Source organism: Muscardinus avellanarius (assembly GCF_963383645.1).
Source record: "Muscardinus avellanarius genome assembly, chromosome: 6".
NCBI lineage: Eukaryota > Metazoa > Chordata > Mammalia > Rodentia > Gliridae > Muscardinus > Muscardinus avellanarius.
The window spans coordinates 85217912-85236872 of record NC_137791.1 but is presented as its reverse complement, the minus strand read 5'-3'; positions in this window follow the sequence as shown (position 1 = coordinate 85236872).

Sequence of the window (18961 nt, the reverse complement as noted above, 5' to 3'; positions counted from 1 at the left end):
GTATGTCATGTTTCTATTTTTGTTTAATTCTATAATTTTTTTATTAATCCCTATTTCTATTCTGATGAGTTTTTTATTAAAAATTTATTAATAAATCTCCATGTATTTATGTCATTTCTTTTGGTTTTCCTGTTGTTGATTTCTACTTTCATTCTGTTGTGATCTGAAACATTCTAGGAAAGTAAATTACATAGTTTGAATTTGCTGGTGCAAGAATATGTATTAGGTTGAAGTTGGTTAAAATATTCTGTATTCTGTACATGTTTATTAGGTCCATTTGGTTTATAGTGTTATTTAGGTCTAAAGTCTTTACTCATCTTTTGTTTTGATGATCAATTTAGTGGTATAAGTGTTGGTTAGAAGTCTCCCAATTTATTATTTTATTTTGTCTATTTGAGACTTGTCTCAAATAATTTCTTTTAGAAATGTGGGTGCATCCACATTTGGGGTGTAAATGTTTATTATTTTTATATCATCTTGCTAGATTTTTTCTTTCATTAATATTAAGTGCCTAACTTTTTATCTTTTGATATGTTTTAACTTAAAGTCTCTCTTATCACATATCAGTGATGCCAACTTCAGCCTATGAGTATTTCTGAATATAAGGTAATTTTCTTGCAAGCAGCATATAATTGAATTATGTTCTTTATTCCACATTGACAGTCATGTATTTTAATTGGGGATTTAAGACTTTTGATGTTCATTGTTATTATTAAATATTTTTTGTTTTTGCCATTTTTTTCTATATTCTGTTTGCTATAGTGTTGTTTCTCCTTAGCTTAATTACCCACCTGGAAGAATATTTGTCTTCTCTGGTTTTGAATTTGCTTCTTATTTTCTCTTTATGAGTTATTTCTTTAAATATTTTCTCAAATGCTAGCTTGTTAGTCATAATTTTTTTAAGTTTCTAATAGTGTTGGAATATTTTTATTTCTTCATCAGTTATAAATAATATTATTGATGGATATGCAGCCTTATTTAGAAGATATTTTCTTCCAGGTTTCTGATGTATTTTATACCAGTTTTCCCTGGCATTCATGACTTTATTTATGAAATCAAGAGTAATTTTTATTGTTTTGCCCCTGAGTTTCACTTGTTCTTTTGTTCTCTCTGCTTTTAAGATTCTTTCCTTGGCCTCTATCTTACCATGACCAAGGTGGTTTCATCTCAGGAAAGCAAGTCTGGTCCAATATATGCAAGTCAATAAATGTTATTCACCACATAAATAGGAATAAGAACAAAAATCACATGAGCATATTAATAAATGCTAAAAATAATTTGACAAAAATCCAACACTGATTCAGGTTAAATCATTGCATAAAATTGAAATAGAACTAAAGTATCTCAACATAATTAACCCAATATACAATAAATCCAGAGCCAACATCATATTTAACAGGAAAAATCCTCAGGAATTCCCTCTAAAATCAGGAACAAGACAAGGATTCCCAATATCACTACTTCTTTTTAATATAGTCATTGAGACTCTTGCCAAATAATTAATACAAGAGAAGGATATCACAGAAACTCTATTATAAAAAGAAAAAAGCTATCTTTGTTTGCAGATGATATGTTCCTATATCTAGAATACCAAAAACACTCAACCAAAAAAATTACTACAGCTGATTAACCAATTCAGCCAAGTACTGAAATACAAAATCAACATGAGAAATGAGTAGCTTTTCTATTTGTTAAACATAAATACACAGAGAAAAAATACAGGAAACAATGCCATTCACAATAATCTCGAAACCAATAAAATATCTAAGAATAATCATAACAGAAAAGGTAAAAGTCTTCTACAATAAAATTTATTTTTTTATTTATTTTTTAATTAATTTATATTTTTAAATTGGTGCATTGTAGTCATATATCAATCACATTGGAGTACAAGACTTGAGAGGGTATACAAGCACACATCATCCAATTAGCCCTCCTCCAGCCCCCATCCCATTCCCTCCCCCTCCCTCCATCCCACACTTCTTTGGTGATTTACTTTGATACATTTGTTTATGTACCTCCTGCGTTTTAAAGAGGCTCCGTCCTCCAGTATTACATGCCCTCTGATTGGTCACATTAGTTGCTTCACTATAGGGCCCTTTCTATAGCTCAACCTCTTCCTGTTGCCCTTTTCCTCCTAGTTATTGCTGATTAAGAGAAGCGTCTGATTTATATTTTCTGCGATATTTCTCTGTGCATGCTGCGTTGCAAGTACCAATCCCACTCTTGATGGTCCCAGTAGTGGCCTGGCTACTCAGTGGACTGATCCAGACCTCGCTGGCTCAAGCTGCGGCCTTGCCTCATGGGAGGCCCCAGTTCTGGTCTCGCTGGCCCGTGAACCGGTCTAACCCCTAAGCTGGCTTTGGTCCCGGCCTTGGAGGCCGCAGGAGTGAACTTGCCTCACGCCAGGCTCCGATGCTGGCCATTGGCCCCTGCACCGGTCTAACCCCTTGGCAGGATTCCAATCCCGGCCTCGGAGGCCCCAGCACCGGCCTAGCCTCATGTCAGGCTCCGATGCCGGCCTTGCTAGCCCCAGCACCGGCCTAACCCCTCGGCAGGCTCTTATCCTGGCCTCAGAGGCCCCAGTACCGGCCTTGCCTCAAGGCAGGCTCCGATGCCGGCCTCTCTGGCCCCAGCATCGGCCTAACCCCTCGGCAGGCTCCGATCACGGATTTGGAGGCCCCAGTACCGGCCTTGCCTCAAGGCAGGCTCCGATGCTGGCCTCACTGGCCCCAGCACCAGCCTAACCCCTCGGCAGAATCCGATCCCGGCCTCAGAGGCCCCAACACTGGTAATGCCTCACGGCAGGCTCCGATGCTGGCCTCACTGGCCCCAGCACCAGCCTAACCCCTCGACAGGCTCTTATCCTGGCCTCAGAGGCCCCAGTACCGGCCTTGCCTCAAGGCAGGCTCCGATGCTGGCCTCACTGGCCCCAGCACCGGTCTAACCCCTCGGCAGGCTCTTATCCTGGCCTCGGAGGCCCCAGTACCGGCCTTGCCTCATGGCAGGCTCCGATGCCGGCCTCGCTGGCCCCAGCACTGGCCTAACCTCTCGGCATGCTCCGATCCCGGCCTCGGAGGCCCCAGCACTGGTCATGCCTCAAGGCAGGCTCCGATGCCGGCCTCGCTGGCCCCAGCACCGGCCTAAACCCTTGGCAGGCTCCGATCCCGTCCTCGGAGGCCCCAGCACTGGCCTTGCCTCACGGCAGGCTCCGATGCCAGCCTTGCTGGCCCCAGCACCGGCCTAAACCCTCAGCAGGCTCTTATCTTGGCCTCGGAGGCCCCAGTACCGGCCTTGCCTCACAGCAGGCTCCGATGCCGGCCTCACTGGCCCCAGCACCGGCCTAACCCCTCAGCAGGCTCTTGTCCTGGCCTCGGAGGCCCCAGTACCGGCCTTGCCTCACGGCAGGCTCTGATGCCAGCCTCGCTGGCCCCAGCACCGGCCTAACCCCTCGGCAGGCTCCGATCCCGGCCTCGGAGGCCCAAAACTGGTCATGCCTCAAGGCAGGCTCCGATGCCGGCCTCGCTGGCCCCAGCACCGGCCTAACCCCTCGACAGGCTCTTATCCTGGCCTCGGAGGCCCCAGTACCAGCCTTGCCTCAAGGCAGGCTCCGATGCCGGCCTCACTGGCCCCAGCACCGGCCTAAGCCCTCGGCAGGCTCCGATCCCGGCCTCGGAGGCCCCAGCACTGGTCATGCCTCAAGGCAGGCTCCGATGCCGGCCTCGCCGGCCCCAGCACCGGCCTCACCCCTTGGCAGGCTCTTATCCTGTCCTCGGAGGCCCAAGTACCGGCCTTGCCTCATGGCAGGCTCTGATGCCAGCCTCGCTGGCCCCAGCAACAGCCTAACCCCTCAGCAGGCTCCGGTCCCGTCCTCGGAGGCCCCAACACTGGCCTTGCCTCACGGCAGGCTCCGATGCCGGCCTCGCTGACCCCAGCACCGGCCTAACCCCTCAGCAAGTTCCGGACCCGACCTCGGAGGCCCTAGCACAAGCCTTGTATCATGGCAGGCTCCAATGCCGGCCTCGCTGGCCCCAGCATCGGTCTAACCCCTCTGCAGGTTCCAATCCCGGCCACGGAGGCCTCAGTAGTGGCCTTGCCTCACAGCAAGCTCCGATGTCGGCCACTGGCCCCGGCGCCCGCCTAACCCCTCAGCAGGTTCCGATCACTGTCTCTGTGGTTATTATTTCAAAGGTTCCAGTTGTAATGTATCAGATCTCTGCCTCCCCCGAATATTGGCCACTGGCATTGCCACTGCCTCCACCGTTTCAAATCCTTCCCAGGCTCTTTTAACACTCTGAATGTTGTCCAGTGTTCCTAAGCATGTGTGATGGTAGCATTCGACATTTGGTGTAATTTCTCCAAAAAAATAAAGTTGGTAAGATCCGGTTTCTGCTTCTCCTGAATACAAGTCTCCACCACCATTGCGGAGAACTCTTTCAACACCGCATTTCTCCTTGGTCTCTGCTAAACTCTCTCCTTATATGTGATGTCTGAGATTCTTAACAATATAGAGAAATAGCAGTCCTCTTTCATGGCGAATTTTTCCATAAGTTCCAGTGCATTTAGATAAGTTTTGTCTGCATCTCCAGTGTCCTGGCATCCATAACGGCTTTCTTACCACCTCTCCGATATTTTTCTTTATCTTTTTCTGTTCTGGGCCCGGTTTCTCCAGGGGTCTGGCTTGCTACTCGCAGTTCGGCCAGGACCCAGAGTCCCGCGACCCGGGCCCCAGCTGGCGTGCCCTGTGCTTGACCCCCGCACAGAATCCAGCGTCTTACTGGGCCTGGTTTCTCCAGGGGTCTGGCGTGCTACTCGCAGTTCGGCCTGGGGCCCAGAGTCCCGCGACCCGGGCCCCATCTGGCGTGCCCAGCCCGCGACCCCCGCCCAGAACCCAGCGTCTTACTGGGCCTGGTTTCTCCAGGGTCTGGCGTGCTACTCGCAGTTCGGCCTGGGGCCCAGAGTCCCGGGCCCCGGGCCCCATCTGGCGTGCCCAGCCCGCGACCCCCGCCCAGAATCCAGCGTCTTACTGGGTCCGGTTTCTCCAGGGGTCTTACAATAAAATTTATAAAATATTGATTCACCTTTTGGTTTGTTGTGCCTTTGGGGTCTTGTTGAGAAAGTTTTATCTGTGCCTATGTGTTTCAGTGTTGGACCTATGCCCTTTTCAAGTAGCCTCAAGGTCTCTGGTCTAATTTCCAAGTCTTTGATCCATCTTGAATTGATTCTTGTGCAGGGTGAGAAAGCAGGATTAATTTCCAATTTTTTGCATATGGTCAACCAGTTTTGCCAACACCATTTGTTGAAGAGGCTATCTTTTTTCCAGTGTATGTTTTTGGCCCCTTTGTTAAAAATCAATTGGATGGATCTTGAGGACATTATGCTAAGAGAGATTAGCCAGTTGAAAAAGTAAGGAATCAGATGCTTTCCCTAATTTGTGAAAGCTAGGATGAAAGGGGTCATAGGAGAAACTCCAGGTGAAAAAGGAGAGCCTATAGAGGAACAAATGAGGCAACCTAAATGTGGGGATGGGAGGGGGGGAAAGTGAAACTCTTTAAAGTGCTTGATATATGCATTCATATCAAAGTCAACCACTAAGCTGAGCATGGGAGAGAGGGATGGGGAGATAGTGAGGTGGGGACTGGGTGGGGGCTAGCTGGGTGTTGTGTATATGTATGTCTACACAAGTTTTTATACCCCAGTATGATGCATAAATACAATGCACTAATAAAAAATATGAAAAAAAGAAAAAAATTAAAGAAAGAAATTGAAGAATATCTTGGAAAATGGAACTATCTCCCTTGTTCCTAGAGAGGCAGAATAACTACATCAAAATGGCCATTCTACCAAAAGTGATCTATAGAGTCAATGCAATCCCTATCAAAATATCAATGTCATTCTTCATAGACCTAGAAAAATCAGTTATAAATTTCAGATGGAGTACAATAGACCCTGATTATCCGAAGAAATTCTCAGCAATTAAGAACACTGCAGGGGGCACCACAATTTATGACCTCAAATTATACTACAGAGCTATAGTAATTAAAACATCATGGTATTGACACAAAAGAGACACAGACCAATGGGACATAATAGAAGATACAAAAACAAATCCAAACATCCACACACTTATACTCAATCTTTGTCAGAGGGGCCAAATACATATGCTATAAAATAAATAGCCTTTTCAACAAAAGGAACTACTGGATGATTGTAGGAAAATGGAACTAAATCTTTTCCTCCCACCCTGCACAGCAATCAACTCGAGATGGTTCAAACACCTGGAAGTTATATCAGAGTCTGTGAAACTGTTAGAAAAGGGCAGGTTCAGTACTACAACTAATAGGCACAGGTTTAAACTTCTTCAACAAGACCCCCCAAATCTCAGGAGATCAAAACAAGAATTAATAATTGGATGGCTTCAAACAAAAAGTTTCTACTCATCAAAGTAAATCATTGTGAGTTGAGAAAGGCTACAGAATAGGAGAAGATCTTTACCAGCTATTCTGTGACAGAGGACTACTATCTAAAATACACAAAAACTTAAAAGACTTTCTATTAGAAAAACAAATTACCCAATCAAGAAATCAACAACTGAATTGAATAGACATTTCACAAAATAAAATGGTCAATAAATATATGAAAAAATGTTAAACATTTTTAGTAATCAGAAAGATGCAAATCAAAACTACACTGAGATTCTATCTAACCTCAATCAAAATGGCAATCATCACAAAGTCAAATAGCAATAATTGTTGGCAAGGATGTGGGGAAATAGGAACTCTTCTACATTGTTTGTGGAATTTCAAGTTAGTTCAGCCACTGTGGAGATCAGTGTGGAGATTCCTTAGAAAACTGGTAATGGATCCACTATATGAACCAGCTATACTAATACTGAGTATATTTTCAAAGGGTTTGAATCCAGAGAACTATAGTAATATATACATACCTCTATTTGTAGCAGCATAATTTGCACTAGCCAAACTATGGAACCAACCCAGGTATCCCTCAACAGATGAATGGATTACAAATTATGAGAAATACACACAATGAAATTGTACTCAGCTATAAAGGATAAAATTACATCATTTGTGAGAAGATGGAAAGACCTGGAGAATATTATGTTAAATGGGATTAGACAATCACAGAAATTTGTCATATGTTTTTTGTAATACGTGCAGGATAGAGAGTAATTTGGATACAAGAAGGACTCTAGACAATAAAGAAGAAACTTCATTGGAGTCAGGGAAAAGATCTAAAGGTAAGAGAGGAGGAAGACTGAAGTATATTAATAAAAATATTACCATTGACTATGTGTATACATGTGACTATACCAATGTCAATGTGGGCACTCTGTATTGGGAAGGAAAAAATAGGGAGTTAGGGGGGCCACCAAGTGCTGTGTACATGTATGTTATTGTCAACATGATTTAAATTATGATGTGAGATAATAATGCACCAGTAAAAGAACAAAAATGAAACACATTTCATGATATTTATTATCACTAATTATTAGAGAAATTCAAATTAATATACCAAATAATTAGTACTACATACTGCTTAGAATGACTAAATTTAATAAGATTGATGATTATCAAGTGTCAGCAAGTCTGTGGAGTAAATGAAAATCTTATAATATTCCTAAAAAATGCAAAATTGTGTGGTACTTTGGAAAACAATTTGGCAATCTCTAATATAGTTTAATATCTGCATGCTATATGATTCAGTAATTCCATGCCAACATGCTTACCCCTGACAAAAACCACATAACCAATAAAAGATGCATGTTTGAAAGTTGATAGCAACTTTATTCATTATAGCTCAAACCTAAAAAATAAAACTCTGAATGTTCAACTAGTTAATGGAAAAAGGTAAAGTGTGCAGTACTTATAAATTGCAGTATCACTCCACAATGAAACGGAACAAACCAGCAATAGGTATGAAAGATAGAGATGAATTTCAACAACATTAGAATAAGTGAAAGAATTCAGATGTAAGATGATTAAGTGTTGTAATTTCTTTTACAGTAGTTTCAAAAGAACAACCAGTAATAATGGACAGCTGACAAGTGGTTCGGGCAGGTGTAGAAGGAGAAGACTGACTACCACAAAGTACAAAGAATATCTCTTAAGTAATAGGAATATTTTCTGTCATATGGTAGTCACACTATTGCATAAAATGATAAAAATGCACCAAGTTGTACAGTTCAAATGGTTGAATTTCACTGACTAGAGTTTCAGTCTAAGCTAGGCATTGTGATACATGGTAACTTAGTGAGACCCAGTTTCAAAATAAAAACAACACACAATAATTATATAAAACTGACACAAAATAAAATATTGTTATAAAATAATATACAAGCAATGAAACTCTAGAAAAGTATAAAGTACATGATCTTCAAATAAAGTATTTTCTTTATTTTAAGTATATTAAGCTTTATTGAACACTATTTTATCTTCTTTTTTTAAATTAGTACTTTATAAGAACCCATGAAAATTTAATCAACAGCAGCATGTTTTCTGGAAAGGCAATCTAACGTTCATTTTTACTGATGACATTTGAGTTTCATGTTCTTCTTGGGCATTGTCCCATTCCTACTGCGACCCCTGGACTCAGATGCTCTTTGAAACTCAGAGCTCTCTTCCAAGGCAGTATCCTGGGCCTGGAAGCAATCACCTCTTTTTTCTATTAGCTCTGATCTCCTCAACTCAGCTTTTCCCAAAAAACCAAAATCATGAATCCATATCATATTAGGATGTTGATAACTTTTAATAGATAAATGTGTTGCCAAGGGCTATGCATTCACAAATTTTCTATCTTAGGTTTCAGTTAAGTAATACATTAAGGTTTACAAAATACTTTCACAAGATGCATCTCATTTGCTTCATACAACCTTGTGAAGTAAATGGCAGGCAATATCATTATCTTCATTTCACAAATGATACAGTGGAGACTCATAAAGGATTGAAAGATAAATTGTGTTATGGTAATATTGTAGTTTACCTAAACTAATAGTATTTCAGTGTTGTCTGGGGTCCATATTATGAGATTTTAGGGGCAACCTGTCATATGACTAAATTCAATTTTGCAGTAAAGCATGTTTTTTTTTGGTATCCTGAAGCTACTCTGAATAATTAATTGTATATACATATGTATGCATATACATTATCCATCTATCACATGTTATATATATTATATAATATATATATATATATATATATATATATATATGAGAGAGAGAGAGAGAGAGAGAGAGAGAGAGAGAAGATAGAGTTTGCCAAAAACTCAGTTACAGATATTAATATGTCTTTAAAACAAATTAATATATTTGCACTGAAAATTACCAGGCTGCTGTTTCTCTCTTTTCTCATAAACTCACTGCATATTAGCACAAACTTATTAGATGTTTGTGAGCTTTAGCAGTTTGGAGAGTTCTATGCTATCTTTCAGGCCATCAGACTATGCTAATTTTATGACTGTGTTAATTTCCTAAGTGACAGACATTATAAAAGTGCTGAACAGAATAGATTGTGATTAGGACAACAATGATTCTAATGGAAAAAAGGTCAGCCTCTGCATAAATTGCACAATACAAGTGCAGAGTGATGCCAGAATTGAAAACCTCCTGACATGAAGATGAGTTGTCTAATGATGGGTTGGACAACAGAAATCAGAGAGCTCTGGTCCAGATCCTCCACTGACCTCCATTACTACTGTAATGGAGGGAGGCAATGGTCAAATGACACACTGTTTCAGTCCTCGATTGCCAAAATCAAGTAATTTACCTAACTGGAGTAACAGTTCATTTTAGATCACTCTATAAACTTCCAGTCACCCTGCTTTTTCTGACACTTACCATCTTACATAATTATACGTGACTTTTACTGGACTTGTAAATAGAAGAAAAAAATTTTAAGTCATTTCCCAATAACTTCTAGCATGTTAGGGTTCTTCTTCTCTAGAGACACACATTATAAAACTGTAGTCCCTGTTTTACAGAATTGATGTTTAAATAGCCAAAGAAAATTCTGTTCAGCCTTCTCTGTCCTTATCAGATAATGCCAGAGGTTAATTGACTCTTGGTAATCAAATCTAATGACCTTGTCTGTGAACTTATTCTATTGGTTTCTCCTGGAGTATGGATCACTTTTGGCTTTGAGTCTTGAAACTTTCTTCTCCCTTGATGTACAGGAAGATTCCCTTCTAGAGCAGTTCTCTTCTATTAGAAAACTTTTGTCTACCTTGATGCTTAGATCTTCTCTGGTTCTCAAAATAAAGGTAAGCATAAAGGGCCTCATTTCTCTTTTTTGCATCTTGTTTTTATGTCTTACTTCTATATGTTATTCAAAGTACTTTTCCTTCTGAAAGCATTGACTACCTATGCTTTGTGGATGTTTAATAATCTGTCATAATAGTCCTCTTTTTTTTGGCAGTATTGGGGTTGGAACCCAAGGGCATTCTACCTCCAAGCTATGCCCCAGCCCTATTTTTTATTCTTTATTTTGAAACAGGGTCTCATTGAGTTGCAAAAGGCCTCACTAAGTAGCAGAGGTTGTGCATGAACCCAGATCCTCCTGTCTCAGCCTCCCAAGTACTAGGATTACAAGTGTGCACCACCATGCTAAGCTTAATAGTCCTCTTAATTCTATCTTTACACTTCAACTTATATATTGCTGTATGTTCATTGTAAATTTTAAGTGAAATATATCAAAAGTAGAATTTATTATTTTTCTATACATCTGTAAGTGACTTTACCAGATTCATAATTGTCTTCTCTTAATTATTATTATTATTTTTTGGTGGTATTGGGGATTGGACCCTGGGACATTTTACATTCAATCTATACACACAGCCCTATTTTTATTCTTTAGTTGAAAACTGGTTTTAAATAAGTTTCAGAGGGCCTCACTAAGTATCTGAGGCTGGCAAGAACCTGAAATCTTCCTGTCTCAGACTCCTAAGTACGGGGATTGCAAGTGTGTGCCACCACACTTGGCTTTGTTACTCTCTTTACTTGCTACACTCAGTAAGTTGATAAATTCTACAAATCGTATTTCTTTCAGTATCCATGGGAACTGTACAAACTTTCCATTCTGACAATGTTTTCTCTCTTTTATACATGTAAAAGTTTAGTCCTTCATCTTTCTTTCCCAGAGTTTCTAAAACAATTATCCTGAAACATAAATCTTGTCATGTTGTGATGTATGTATTTTAAATACAAATTGTGATTTCTATAGGATCCAGAGTAAAATATACTCCACGCTGTCATCACAACTTTTATCTTTTGCCATGTCCTTTTATAAACCTTTTGCTCTAACTAAGCTCCATAATTCACTTATCCTCTTGAACACTTTCTGCTTTCCAAGTTCTCAGTTTAAGATTTTCTCTTTATGTTTTCCAGAAAAAAAAAAAAAATCTGTTCTTTTTCTTCCTTCATATGTCAAAACTTGAAACTTCTTCACAAACTCTACCTACACATTAGTGCCTTCTTATGTTGTCCCTAAATGAAATTATGTCTTTGAATGTTAACATTCCAAAGCAGACTTCTGGGAAGATGGCGACTGAGAAAAGCGGGACTTAAGAGCCCCACTAATAACCAATCTCCATTACCACAAAATCAGCGCCTTTCATAGCCAGAAAACACCATCACCAGAGAAACAAAAAAATCACCAGGCTCCAGAGAGAAAGCGGACTGAGATCAGAGCTCAGAGCCACAGAGGAGATACACCGGCCTCACGCCCGAGGACACGGCAGGAGCGCCATACTGCCGGTGGCAGCGGCGAGTTCACCGGACGGCTACAGCAAGCCAAGGTAAAACGCTGCGGAACAGCCAGGCAGGATTTTTCAGCGCAGGGAGCATCTAAAGCTCCCAGTGGCTGAGCTCAGCATACGCTGCAGGGACTCAGAGTAGAACTCAAAACTAAGAAGAAATAAGCCAGCCTCATGGCTGAGGGTGTAGCAAGAGCGCCATATTGCCACCGGCGGCAGCAGCAGCGAATTCACCAAGTCCAGTACAGCTACATCTGCGTAATCAAGAACAGTGAGTCAAATTGCGGGCCACAGAGGAGAAATCCCAGTACTGTACTCCCTGGGACTTGACCCAGTGGGGGAGTGGCGGTAGCAGAGATATCACACCATAGGAGAACGTGCAACCTGGCACCCTCCATTGTCTAAAGCAGCCTCTATCGACTCTCTGGGTCGGAGACTCTGTGATACAACCCAGTAAGGAGTAGTGGGGTCAGAGATACTACAGACTCGAGATCCAGAGCACCTTAAGTGAAGTCATAGTGACCCAAGGGAAGAACCCAGAGAAGGCACAAACTTCCGAAATTATGGGAAAGAGGAATAACACTGGAGCAATGAATGCCCACAACCCCACGACATCAGAAACCGATAAAACAGAAAATCAGAGATTTCTAGAAGATCAAATCAGGAAAATAAGAAATACGGGCCCATTTTAAGAGAGCTAACCTAAGAATAATTGGAATAGAGGAGGGAAAAGAAAGTGAAACCAAAGGGATCAACAATCTCTTCAAGGAAGTAATAGCAGAAAATTAACCAAACATAGAGCAAGAGGTTGATACACAGGTCCCGGAAACTTATAGAACTCCCTTTAGACAGGATCGGAGAAGAGGATCCCCACGCCACATAATTGTCAAAATGACCAATGTGGAAGCCAAGCAGAGAATCTTAAAGGCAACAAAAACAAAGGGCCAAGTGACATTCAGAGGCAAACCAATTAGAATCACTCCAGACTTCCCAAACCAAGTCATGAGAGCCAGAAGGGCTTGGAGTAACATATTCCAAACTCTGAAAGAAAACAACTTCCAGCCAAAAATTTCCTACCCAGCAAAACTTTCTATCAAATTAGATGGAAAAATAAGAAGCTTCCATGACAAACAGAAACTGAAGGAATTTATGTCTTCAAAACCAGCGCTAGAGAAAATACTCAAAGAGATTAACTACAAAGAAGAAATAGGTAACACACACCAGAACCAGAGAAACAAGATTTTCCATCCAACAGACAACTAAGATTGGTTATCTGTGGAGATTCATTATTTATGTTAGTCTTTTACCTATCTCTAAATTGTATTGTATGCTTTTATTGTTGTTAATTTATAGGATGTCTAGTTGGAATATTAATATACCTTCAGATATAGCATTTGGAAATATTTTATCCAATTCTATTAGTAACTTTTAACTCTGTTTACATTGTCTTTGGATATACAATATTTTTTTTATTTTTTAGGGAGTTTGTATACTCTTCTTTTGCCTGTGCCATTGAAATCATATCCAAGAAATCACTGCCAATTTCATTGTTGTGAGGTTTTATGACCCAGATTTTCTTCTAAAAGTTTATAGTCTTACGATTTATATTTAGGTCTTTTATCTATTTTGAGTTAATACTTGTATATGGGATTAGGTAAAGGTCCAATTTTATTCTTTTCCATGTAATTATTATTTTTCAACAATATTTAGTTAAAATATTATTATTACCACCACCAAATGTTCATGGAAACCTTGTCAAAAATAACTTGATAATATAGGGAAGAATGTAGTTCTAGGCTTGTATTTAACTCCAATGGTTTATATATCTGCCTTTAGAACAGTACTACACTGTTTCAATTATTGTAGCTTTATATGGTTTGAAATCAGAAAATATATATCTTCTAGCTTTGTTCTTTTTCAAGATCGTTTTGGGTATCTAGAATCCATATTCCATATTAGGATAGTTTTTTTTCTGAAAATTAAATATATAAATATATGATAGTTTCACCTAAAAAAATAGAAAAAAATATTCTTTGGTAAGAAAGAAAGCAAAAAGAAATATTGAAATGTTATCTTTAAGTCATCAAAAGCTTGGTATCAGACAAATGAAACTGTTATGTGAGATTATCATTTTTAATTTTGGATAAATTGCTATAATACTAGATGTCAACCACTAAGCCAAGCATGGGAAGGAGGGATGGGGAGAGAAGGGAGTGGGGATCAAGTGGGGACTGACTGGATGATGTGTGCATGTATGTCTACAAATGTTTGTATCCCACTATGATGTATGAATACAGTGCACCAATAAAAAAATTAAATTAAATTAAATTAAATTAAATTAAAACATTCCAAAGCAAATTATTGATAAATTTTTTAGTGCAGTTGTCATTTTTATATGTGTAAAATTATTTTTACTGGTTAATCTAAGTTCATTTTAATGGGTCTTTGATAGCATAGTTACTCCTTACTACATTTAAACACTTAGAAATCGGATATATTTCTATTGATGGTCTTGGAGTGTAGCCCAAAGATAGAAAGGCTTCCAGGAACTCCAGTACCACCAAAAAATAAATAAATTAATTAAAAATAAATAAATAAATAAATAAATAAATGTAATTAGTTAATTGGAACACTAACAAAATTGCATCTCATTCCAAACTATTTAAAGATCCATGAGGCAAGTATCTGACTTATGTGGTCAGGCTTTAACCTTTTGGTATTACTAAAAGTGGTTCCCTACTTAGATTGGAATAAATAAACTTAACATGGGACCTCCAGGTCTAGAAAAGAGAATTGATAACAAATCTTTCCCAACCTTTCCTTTGTGAATCTCATTGACACATAAGATGGTGAAGAATGTAAAAAATAAGAATTATTTTAGATCATATATTTTATTTTGTTTTATTATTTATTTAATTGTTTATTTATTTATATTTTGGTGGTACTGGAGTTCCTGGAAACCCTTCTATCTTTGGGTTACACTCCCAGACCTATTTTATATATTTTTCTACTTGGAAACAGGGTCTCTTTAGCCAGCGAGACTGACTTCTAACCTTCACAATCCTGTCTCCACCTCCGAAGCACAGGAATTACAAGCCTGAGCCACCAAGCTCCGGCAGATCATATATTTTAAAATGTTAGAGGAAAGAGAAAATATATCAGATTTTCTTTAACAGATAATCCGAAAAGAAGGAAGATAAAAGGAGAGAGAGAGAGAGAGGTGTGGAGGTGGAGGTGAAGATGGAGGTGTAGATGATGGAGAAGAAGAAGAAGAAGAAGAAGAAGAAGAAGAAGAAGAAGAAGAAGGAGGAGGAGGAGGAGGAGGAGGAGGAGGAGGAGGAGGAGGAGGAGGAGGAGGAGGAGGAAGAGGAGGAGGAGGAGGAGGAACAGATGAAATGGAAGTAGTAAAAATGGGAGTAATTTTTCCAAAAAATTTTACATTCTAATAAAAAATCCAGAGGATCTTAGTGTTAAAAGGAGAAGTAGAAGAAAATCCACATGAATAAATGAGATAAAGCAAAGAAGAAAACATTTCTGCTTAGTTCTTCAGTCTTATTGACATTTTATATATGCAAAAAGTAGACAACTATTATGTTTCACTTTTGATAAATTTTATACAATTCAGAGAATACATTAAAATATTTTATAATTCAGAAGTTGAATTTAGAAATATCACAAAGGACATAGAAAGCTTATTCCTCATTAATTATAACACAAAAGCTGAATATGTTAATTTAACCAACTCAAAGTATATATATATATATATATATATATATATATATATATACACATTATATTTGACATATATATATATAATCATTATTTCTGTACTAAATATAAACAAAAGACTAACACAAAAGGTATTTGAAGCTTAAGAACATTTAGAAATATATCAAGATTTTGTTGTTAATCCTCAATTAATATTCTGCCCTAGAAACATCTTTTACACAATGTAATGAGGTGCTTTTACATTAATTATATAACCCTTATATATAAACACATGTCCAAAAGTGTGATGCTTTCAAAGAAAATATATTATTAAAAGAAAGGGCAACAAAATACATATAATACTTAAAAAAAAGAAGGAAAAGGATAAATAACACACAGAAAATAACATTTGGAAATTAAAATTGAGAAAACATTTCAGAATGTTGTAAATGAGAGAAAGGTATAAATAAATAAAAAACACTCAGAGAATTAATCTAAGAGGCCCGACATTTTAATAATAAAAATTCCTGAAAGAGAAAACAAAACTGTAGAAGAGAAATTACCAAAGAAGTATATCATTTCAAAGAACAGAAATAAAACATGTTTTTAAGATTAACAATGTCTGCTCAATACTCAGTTTAATGAATTCTCATGCTGAGACAAAGTATAATAAAACTTAGCAATACTAAGGATATAAAGAAAATATCCTAAAATATTTTCCAGAGGAGAAACTAAGAAATTTTCATCAAATTTCTGAAAGGGAGTTGGCATCAGACGTTTGAGCAGCATGCAATGACAGTGCCCTTGTCAGAAGGAATAAATAAATATGGTGAAGAAGTACTTTTCAAGGAATAATTCTATGTCCAGGTAAGAAGTATGAGAAAGGGATAATTATAATTCTGATAAGAAGGTGAAAGCATCCGTTTTCTTACTTTTTGTGACAGACTAACCTCGCTTAGCATAATGTCCTCCAGTTCCATCCATTTCCCTGAAAATAATATAACTTTATTTTTTGGGGGGGCGGTGCTGGGGATGGAACCCAGAGGCTTTTTACCTTTGGGCTACACTCCCAAACCTATTTTGTATTTTATTTGGAAACAGGGTCTCACTAAGTTGCTGAGAGCCTCACTAAGTAGCTGAGGCTGGCTTCAAACCTGTGCGATCCTCCTGTCTCAGCCTCCCAAGTACTGGGATTACAAGTGTGCGCCACCACACCCGGCTAACTTTTTTTTTTTTTTTTATGACTGAGCAAAATTCCATTGTGTACATATCCCATAGTTTTGTAATCCATTCATCTGTTGATGGGCATCTTGGCTGGTTCCATAGTTTGGCAATAGTGAATTGTCCAGCTACGGATATAGATACATATGGATTAGTTTGGTAATTTGGTTTGATTTCTTTTGGATAGATCCCAGAACTGCTATTATTGGGTCAAATGGTAAATTAGTTCCCATTTTTCTGAGGTTTCTCCATACTGTTTTCCATAGTGGTTTCACTAATTTACAACCCCACCAACAATGTTTTAGAGTTCCCACTTCTCCACATCCTCGCCAGCATTTGTTGTTGTTTGTGTTTTGAATGATTGCCATTTTAGTTGGAGTTAGGTGAAATCTCAGGGTAGTTTTGATTTGCATCTCTCTGACTGCCAACGATGTTGAACATTTTTTCATGCATTTATTGGCCATTTGAATTTCTTCTTTTGTGAAGTTTCTAAAAAGGAGATCCTATAGAGGAGCAAACAAGGCAACCTAACTGATGGGATGGGAGTGGAGAGGAGGGAAACTCTCTAAAGCACATGATGTACATAAAAAAACATATCAATGTCAATCATTAAGCCAAGCATGAAGGGAGGAAAGGGAAGGAAATGGGATGGATAGAGGGTAGGATTTAATGGGGTGATATGTGCCTGTATACTTTCACAAACTTTTCATTCCATTAAGATGTATGAAGTCAATTCACCAACAAAAAAAGGAAAAAAAAACCACATGAATAGCACTCATCATTATCATAATATAACTAATAATTAAAGAAATAAAAAGTGTTTAATGTTTTTGTCATTTATATATCCATTATTACAAAGCTAAAACTATATATCTTAGAAAACTCAAGCTTTTACTGGCCAGTGGAAGAGAATATAAGTTACAGAAACAAATCCACACACCTAGAGTTAATTAATCTTTGACAAAGGGGGCAAACTCATACACTGGAGAAAAGACAGCCTTTTCAACAAATGGTACTGGGAGAACTGGCTATCCATTTGTAGAAAGATGGATCTAAATTCTTACCTCTCACCATGCACAGGAATCAACTCGAGATGGATCAAAGACTTAGAAATTAGACCAGAGACTGTGAAGTTATTAGAGGAGGGCATAGGCTCAACACTCCAACATATAGGCACAGGCAGTAACTTTCTCAACAAGACCTCCAAAGTGTAGGAAATTAAAGCAAGAATTAACAAATAGGATGGCATCAAACTAAAAAGTTTCTTCTGATTGAAGGAAACCACCAAGAACCTAAAGAGAAAGCCTACAGAATGGGAGACCTTTAACAGCCACCACTCTGATAGGCTAATATCCAACATATACAAAGAGCTCAAAAGACTACACTAGCAAAACAAATAACCCAGTCAAGAAATGGGCCACAGAACTGAATAGACACTTCACAAAATAAGAGATACATGCCAGGCGTGGTGCCACATGCTTGTAATCTCCGTGCTTGGGATGCGGAGACAGGAGGATTGTGCAGGTTCGAAGCCAGCCTCAGCTGGCTTGACGGACCCTGTTTCCAAAGAAAAATATAAAATATAGGGAGTGTATCCCGGAAATGGAGGGTTTCCAGGAACCCCAGTATCCCCCCCCCCAAAAAAGATACAAATGGCCAATAGATACATGAAAAGATGTTCAACATCATTAGCCATCAGGGAAATGCAAATCAAAACTATGCTGAGATTCCATCTAACCCCAATCAGAGTGGCAAGCATAAAGAAGTCAGATAACAACAAATGCTGGCAAGGGTGTGGGAAAAGAGGAACTCTTTTACAGTATTGTTTGGAGTGCAAACTAGTTCAGCCACTATGGAGATCAGTGTGTAGATTCCTTAGAAACCTGGGAATGGATCCACCATATGGTCTGACTATACCACTCCTGGGTATCTTTCCAAAGGGGTTGAAATCAGAGAACTACAGTAACATATGCATACCCATGTTCATAGCAGCACAGTTTGTAATAGCCAAAATATGAAACCCAACCAAGGTCTCCATCAACAGATGAATGGATTGGAAAATTGTGAGAAATACACATAATGGAATTCTACCCAGCTATAAAGAAGAACAAATTCATGTCATTCACAAGAAGATGGAAAGATATGGAGAACATTATCTTAAGTAAGACCATCCAAACACAGAAAGAGAAGGGACATATGTTTTCTCTAATATGCCCAACTAGGGAACAGTGGTAATACCAGAGGGACTCAAGATAATGGAGGGAAA